The sequence below is a fragment of the Gymnoscopelus microlampas genome (assembly GCF_963454915.1).
Source record: "Gymnoscopelus microlampas genome assembly, chromosome: 15".
NCBI classification, from domain to species: Eukaryota; Metazoa; Chordata; class Actinopteri; order Myctophiformes; family Myctophidae; genus Gymnoscopelus; species Gymnoscopelus microlampas.
This window is the reverse complement of record NC_139952.1, coordinates 49,786,526-49,795,327: the sequence shown is the minus strand read 5'-3', so window position 1 is coordinate 49,795,327 and position 8,802 is coordinate 49,786,526.

The window sequence follows — 8,802 nt, the reverse complement described above, 5'->3', positions numbered from 1 at the left end:
ACAGCGTCACACATCACTTACTACAGCATCACACATCACTTACTACAGCGTCACACATCGCTTACTACAGCGTCACACATCGCTTACTACAGCGTCACACATCGCTTACTACAGCATCACACATCGCTTACTACAGCATCACACATCACTTACTACAGCGTCACACATCACTTACTACAGCGTCACACATCACTTACTACAGCGTCACACATCACTTACTACAGCGTCACACATCACTTACTACAGCGTCACACATCACTTACTACAGCGTCACACATCACTTACTACAGCGTCACACATCACTTACTACAGCGTCACACATCACTTACTACAGCGTCACACATCGCTTACTACAGTGTCACACATCACTTACTACAGCATCACACATCACTTACTACAGCATCACACATCACTTACTACAGCGTCACACAAAAGTAGCAAAAACTAGAAAAAGTGCTCCTCGGAGCACAGGTCTCCGCCAGGTCAGGTAGGTTATTGTGTCCTCCTGGTGGCGCTATAATAGGCCAATGTGAAAAGGCTGCCATTTCTTCTTAGGCCTTTCAATCAGACACTGCATTCATGATTTGAGGCATTTTGTTCCAATTTATTTTGTGCTAAATTAGACCTGCTGGTGGCGCTATAACAGGCCAATGTGATAAAGGGTGGTATTCCTTCCTCGGCCTAGTGGGAAGGTGTGCGCAAGATTTCACGGCAATCGCATGCTGCGTTGATGATTTGAGGCATTTTGTTCAAAACAAACCAATCCTGCAAACTTTGGAAGCCAACCTTAGTCAATCAGGATAGAATATAGAACATCGGACAGATCCGTGTTGATCACATGACTATATAGATACTGTGTTCCAATTTGCGTGATGTTTGGACAAAATCTGTACGAGTGATATCCAAAAATATGGCTTCCTGGTAGCTGTTCACAGACAGACACACGGACGGACGGACGCACGGACGGACGGATGGACCGACGGACGGACGGACAGGGGGTAAAACATACTCTCTCGCCATGCCTTTCGGCCTGGCGGAGACAATCATTTATTGTGGACCGTTGTGGACCAAGTACTCAACCCCAGTACTTGAGTCAAAGTAATATACTACTGGTCAAATATATTACTCAACTACAAGAGAAAGTCGCCCCGTACGAGTCCATTTGGACCCGAAGTGGTCCCCGAACCCCGCGTGGCGAACCAGTCCGTTTAAGGGCAAACAAAAGTGTATATTTTCTTTTTTTAAATAAAACAACCTGCAAATCATTTGGTTTGTCTCTGAGCGATGATGCTACAAGACGCTATTCCAGGAAGTAACACACTTAACCCGACAAACTCTACTGGCTCTGGATGAAGCATCCATATTTAAAATGCATATCTGTTCTGTTTGCCTGCCGTCTGAAGTTCCCTCCCTCGCTCGCTCAGCTCAGCTCAGCTCACTCGACCCGATATTAAATACAGTCTCCTCTCCTCTCTGGCTTTAATCCACATATTGAAGAGCTATTTCTGCCTCTCGCTGCGCTGGGAGGGGAAGGTTTCATGAGATGAAGTGCTTTAAGCAGCGTAGCTGGAAGAGCTACTCTGACTTTCTTTTTTTACTTGAGTAAAAAAAAAGTAGCAATACCCACTATGTCGTTGCTGTGGAGCAGAAACCTCTTCTCTTCATATTCTAACCTTTTGGTGTTTTATCGTAAAAATGAACGTCCCCTCTTGATCAGTACAGCAATACACGAAAGCATCAAAAGTAGCAGATCTACAAGCTCCAAACGCGGCGCGAAGTGATGCATTGTGAGCTTGTAGATCTGCTACTTTTGATACTTTTCAATTTGAATCTTGAAAAGTAACAGTTTTGGAACATATGATGTTTCCACCCGACAGAGACGATACAAAAATACCCTCGATTTACAGTTTAGGCATTTATCAGACGCTCTTAACGAGAGTGACTTACAATAAACAAGGTAAACACATACATAGAATACAGAGAGACAGTGTAGTGTCTCAGTAAACTATAGGATCAAACTATGTCTGACAGACAGACAGACAGACAGACAGAAAAAGGCTGTCCTAGTTTCTTTAAGATGGTCGCCCGGCCCTTTAACCTTCCCCCGGTCTTTATAAAATATGACAGATACTTGAAAGTGTCCTTTAGTCTTAAAGTGCAGAAACTTCTTCTCTCTGCAGATAAAAAGCATCTCTTCTGCTCTGTGTGCTGAAGAGGAGAGGAGAGGCTGCAGGAATCTCTAATAATCATCCCGAGGCTCTCACACACACACACACAGGGTAGAGAGGCTCCATATCTCGGCGCATATTTAAAGGTCATCCGGTGTTTTTTACAAGTGGAGGATAATGGCCGTCTCTCTCTCTCTCTCTCTCTCTCTCTCTCTCTCTCTCTCTCTCTCTCTCTCTCTCTCTCTCTCTCTCTCTCTCTCTCTCTCTCTCTCTCTCTCTCTCTCTCTCTCTCTCTCTCTCTCTCTCTCTCTCTCTCATATATGAATTGTCTGATCTGTCACAGAAGGCTTGTTTACGAGCGCTTTGTTCCTCCCGGCCGGCGCTGCTGCTCAGAGGAGCGCCGTGCTCATTCCGCCGCCCATAAAAACACACAATTGCTCCGATTCATCACTGAATTAGTGGGGGTCCGACCGCAGCGGACCGGCGGGCGCTCTGCTGGCGTGACGCGGCTGTTCCAGGTGCAGCCGCAGACTGCTGTAGTGTTAACTGATTAAGACCAGTGCTCGTCTTGTTTTGTTTTTCCCTCGTTAATTGCAGTGATAAGATCTTGAGTTATGATGACCTATAAGATACCATTAGATGATATAACACTGTTATTTATTGATACATAAAGGTTCTCTCAGTGGTGGAAAGTAACTAAGTACATTTACTTAAGTACCATTTTGGGGTTTTTGTACTTCTACTCCACTACATCTCAGAGTTATTCATCTCAATCTCAATTATTTGAAATCTTCGGTTCAGACGCGTGACTACCGTGACGCAGACAACGCAGTTGCGTTGGAACCCAGAGTTATTTGGGGCCCAGAGTCATGGTTGCTTGTTTCTCTCGCAAAATCTGGCAACACTGGAAGTCAGAAGAGGCGACACGTGGTCGTGGGGTGGTGGGGGTTGAGGGCATCGGGGCCACTGTTACCTCGTTACGCTGCTTCAGTTACTATTTACTTTGTAGATTTATGTTATTATTACAAGACGTTTTTGTCTTTTGACAAATTCACCTTTAGATTATTACAAAACATACATTAACCACTTCTGCCCTATATACATTTCGTCCATTTGAAAATCGCAGATCTACAAGCTCACAATGCGTCGTGATGAGACAAGCAGACCTAACAGTACGGTGCAACATACACAGGGCTACACAGAACATCAACTCAACATGAACACACCTGCAGATTTCTAGACGTTCCAACGCTGTTTAGCGCTTGCTTATTTTGCATGTCCCGCAAAGTTAATAGCGACAATGCACACAAAGGCTCTGGCCTGGGGGTCCCCCATGAGCCCTGGCCCCTGGAGGTGGGCCCCTGGAGGTGGGCCACCGCACGGTAGAGACAACAGTCAGGAGCCAATTAACTCCAACCCTCTGCTGAACCACCGGGGCTGAGAGAGGAGAGGCCTCCTCCAATGAGAACGCTGCAGTATGTCATGTGACTACTGACTGCTGCTCTCTCTCGCACGCACACGCACACACGCACACGCACACGCACGCGCGCACACACAGGCACGCACACGCACACGCACACACACACACACACACACACACACACACACACACACACACACACAGTTATTAACTGAACACGCGAACAACACAAACTTCGTTCGATTTTCAACCAAATTAGTGAAATAATAACTTGTTGTGGTTTTGGTTGCAACTGGCTCTGCTAACCCACAGCCAGGCTGAATGGGGGGGGGGGGGTGGGGGTGGGGCGGTCCTGGCCCGCGTGGACCCCCCCCCCCCTCCCCAATCTCCTCGGGTAGCCAATCAGAAGCAGCTATTTTTAGAGGTTGCGAGAACAGTGTCGGTTCGGGGCGGCAGATGGTATTTGGGAGGGGGGCGTGGGGGGAGGGAGGGGGGGGCGAGGGGGGAGGGGAGGGGGGCGGGGTGCAATTTACAGTAAACAGATTCTTTATCCTTGGCAGGTCATGGAGCGCCGTGGTGATTTAATAAGTCCACTCAACCAGGCTCTGCCTGCGCTGCGATGCTGGCAGCAACAAGACTTAAAGTGAGACAGAGTAACCGCCTCTTCTCTGCTGACACTCTGAAACGCTGCACACTTTGGCACAAAAATGAAGAAAAAACTAGTGATTTGTGAACTTTCCCTTTTCGCAAATGGTGTCACTTTTCTGGATGCGGTGTCAGATCTCAATTACCCCTCGTATACAGCCTGTGTCAGCAGTATATATACACTCTGTAATATTATTATTATGATGTACGGGAGACCTTATAGTGTCTCTACAAAGAAACAGCCTTTTGTTATCCATACAGACACTAACACAAAAGTGTTTGTTTATCTCTATAATAGAATCAACATGACCGTGCAAGCTACATGTAAAGGCTGATTTGTGTTTCATCACGTTAGTGTTGTGCAAAGGACATAACTAGCCTGTTTACTCACCTGCTATCTAAACTGTTAGCTAGCATGTTATCTAGCCTGTTAACTAGCCTGTTTACTCACCCGTTATCTAGCATGTTAGCTAGCACGTTATCTAGCCTGTTAGCTAGCATGTTATCTAGCCCGTTAACTAGCGTTTTTTTAATCTCAATAAACAATAACGATTATCGTCCCTTCCCTAAACACATTGGTGTTTATCTCAAAAGAATCAACATGAAGCTGTATGTGAAGGCTGACTTGTATGGTGGTGTTGTGGTGGTATTTTCTGCATGTTAACTATCCAATTATCCAGCATGTTATCTAGCCTGTTTACCACCATGTTGTGTTAACTAGCCTGTTATCTAGCTTAACTAGCCAGTTATCTGGCCTAGTATCTACCTTGTTAAGTGGCCTGTTATCTAGCCTAACTAGCCTGCTATCTAGCTTAACTAGCTTGTTATCTAGTAGATTAAGTGGCCTGTTATCTAGCCTAACTAGCCTGTTATCTACAGCCATGACATCGGACCTCTTCACACTTCTCCTGATCTTTACTTGCAAAGTCCCCTTTGTAAACTTTGGAATATCACATCTGTAGCTTGTTAAGTGGCCTAACTACCCTAACTAGCATATTATCTCGCCTGTTTACCAATCTGTTAACTGGCTTCTCATCTAGCCTAATGAGCCAGTTATCTAGCCTGTGTTAAGTGGCCTGTTATCTAGCCTGACTAGCCTGTTATCTAGATTGTTAAGTGGTCTGTTATTTAGCCTGGCTAGCCTGTTATCTAGCTTGTTAAGTGGTCTGTTATTTAGCCTGGCTAGCCTGTTATCTAGCTTGTTAAGTGGTCTGTTATCTAGCCTGACTAGCCTGTTATCTAGCTTTTTAAGTGGCCTGTTATCTAGCCTGACTAGCCTGTTATCTACCTTGTTTACCGATGAACCTTTATCGTTATCCTGCTATCTAGCCCGTTAACTAACTAACTACTAAATCCACTCAACCAAACGCTGGCAGCAACACGACTTAAAGTGAGACAGAGTAAGCTCCTCCTCTCTGCTGACACTCTGAAATGCTGCACACTTTGGCAAATGTGAAGAAAAAACTAGTGATTTGTGAACTTTCCCTTTTCGCAAATGGTGTCTCTTTTCTGGATGCCGTGTCAGATCTCAATTACCCTTTTATACAGCCTGTGTCAGCAGTATATATACACTCTGCAATATTATCATGATGTACGGGAGACCAGTGGTGGACATGTTTTACTCAAGTAAAAGTATCAATACCACCATGTAGAAGTACTCTGTTACAAGTAAAAGGCCTGTGTTCAAAATGTTACTTGAGTAAAAGTACAAAAGTATACTTAAAGTATCAAAAGTAAAAGTATACAAGTAAAATGTTTGAAAATAGCAGATCAAGGGGCACGGTGGCGCAGTCGGTAGCACACATCTAGAACGTCCTGGGTTCGATTCCCGCCAGGGACGCTGTGGGCGCTGGGGGCGTGTATTCTCCTCCGTGTCATCAGTGCCCATACCCTAGGTGGGGTTGGCGAAAAGGCTCACTCTGTGTGGAGTTTGCGTGTTCTCAGGGTAGTTAATACCCTCACAAAAACATGCAGTAATCCTGGTCGCTATACCGCCTCCCCCATGACAGCCGGGGCGCCTGATGGAGGGGAAAGGAACTGGTTGGAATAACGTGTTCCTTCCACACGCTACATCCAACCAGGGAAACTCCCCCCTGTCAGGTGACAAGGTGGTCAGTTGGCTCTCATGCATTGAAGGAGGCATGAGCTCGGCCCTGGCCTCCCTAGGCTGGTGAGGGGAGTGTAGCGCCCAGGATCACTTAGATAATTGGCACCGGGTGAAAAAGGGTTCCAAAATCGCGGGATAAAAAAAAATTATAATAATAAAAATAAATATATAACAGATCTACAAGCTCAAAACGCGTCGCATCGCGATATGTTGTGAGATTGAGGCTTTGACTTTTTGCTTTTTAAAATATCCGAGACCATTCATGTTTATGGAAGATACTTCAGAACATGTATGGACCACTTCAAATACTCTTTAATCTTGAAATAACTAATAACTGTAAATATGGAATAATAGGCTATTTTTGGTGCATGACACGCTTCCATATAGAAGACATGCATGGATTCTATGGAATCCAAATGACTGAAATCAGTTGTGGTGACAGAGAACTATAATCCATGCATATTTATACACTTATTTGTTTTATCTCTTGCTCATTTGATTTTCCTATGTGTCTCATCTGTTTAAGAAAGTATGTAGCTGATATATTGCACTTTTACCTTAGCGCTAGGTATACTCTTAGTTGCTTGTTTTAGAAGAGAATGCACTTAAAGGATGACTTTGTTTTTTTACAACCAAGGTTTATGTTTTAGATTGTAATTAAAGTAAATAAAAGTTAAGTGTTAAAACAATGTAATTTACTGCTTTCTATAGTTTTAGCAATTTTCACGATTTTTTACAGTGGGCGGGGGCATTCTGTCCGGTGGCTAAATATCTATTTTTTTTTTTTTACACTTTATTATTATTTACAGTAGCTCTTCTAGCCCACAATAACTCACATCTGGCCATCAAAGACCACAGGACCTTTTTTATTGTGTAAAAAAGATACATATTTAGCCACCGGACAGAATGCCCCCGCATTACACTCATCTTGTATTTACTTTAATTACAAGCTAAAATGTAAACCTTGGTTGTAAAAAAAAAAAAGTTATCCTTTAAGACTTCTAGTGATTAGTAGTTTTCTTGACTACCTACAGTATGTTGAATACACTTATTGTAAGTCACTTTGGATAAAATGGTCTGCTAAATGACTGTAATGTAATGTAATGTAATGTAATGACTGTAATGTAATGTAATGTAATGTAATGTAATGTAATGTAATGTAATGACTGTAATGTAATGTAATGTAATGTAATGTAATGTAATGTAATGTAATGTAATGACTGTAATGTAATGTAATGTAATGTAATGTAATGTAATGTAATGACTGTAATGTAATGTAATGTAATGTAATGTAATGCATTTTAGATCATTAGCTCCTCTGTTGTTCTGTGGCGTGTCGGGGAGAGGCAAGACATTTAGGCAATAGAGGGGGGTTGGAGGGGGGTGGTGGTGGTGGTGGGGAGGGGGGTGATGGTGACACATAGTGATGCGTGGCGTCCTTGGATGGACGTGAGAGAAATGGCGTTGGGCTGGCGTGCGGCGCGGGGCCGTGTGTGTGTCCTCTAGAGGAAGGTGTTTTATTGGACAGAGGGACATCGTGTCTCCTGGTCAAGGAAGGAAGGAAGGGACCGTCGCCCGGGCGGCGAACATCTTCGCCGCTGAGCGGCAGAGATGACGGATCACACACTGTCCTCCACACGCCCATCACTCATCTGTGTGTGTGTGTGTGTGAGAGAGAGAGAGAGAGAGAGAGAGAGAGAGAGAGAGAGAGAGAGAGAGAGAGAGAGAGAGAGAGAGAGAGAGAGAGAGAGAGAGAGAGAGAGAGAGAGAGATAGTACAGTACAGTACAGTTTTTAGCCGCTTGCTGAAAGCTGGCGGCTCTACAGACAGACTGGGTACTAGTCCGACACCTAAGCGACACCTGAGTGACACCTAAGTGTCATTGGCTGTCCTGGCTGTCCTTCACTCCTTTAAGCCAATGGCGACACGAATGGGGAGACGGCCCGCCCCCCGCAGTAACCGTGCTCCGCTGCGCTCCCCTCATTCACAGACAGTGCAAGTTGTACTGCAGCCTCAGGCAGGAGGGTTAGCCTAAATGCTAACGTGCTTCATTAGACCTAGTTTGGCTATTAAGTTATTATTTGGCCATGTTCACACTGACTTCAATCTTAGCTATTGTTGGGAAGACCCGTGTGGTGTCACAAAATGTTGCCACCACTTATATTAAAAACATTAGAGCGTTTAGCGTCGCAGATTCTGTGAGGTTTGGCGAGAGAAACAAACAATCCAAAAAACAAGTAATCAGGTCTATGAAAAGATTGGGGCAAAAAAAGCCTGCCGCAAGTGGCTATATTATGGCTTTTGTCATTTCTTGTTATAATAGTACAGTACTAGTCATTAGTACTAATAGTACTAATGGTCAGTACAAATAGGACAGTAAGAGTGGTTCTCAATTAAAGGGTAAGACCACTCTGGTAGAGGTTTAGGTTGTGTATTTACCTTGCCAGGATGTAACTCCAAAG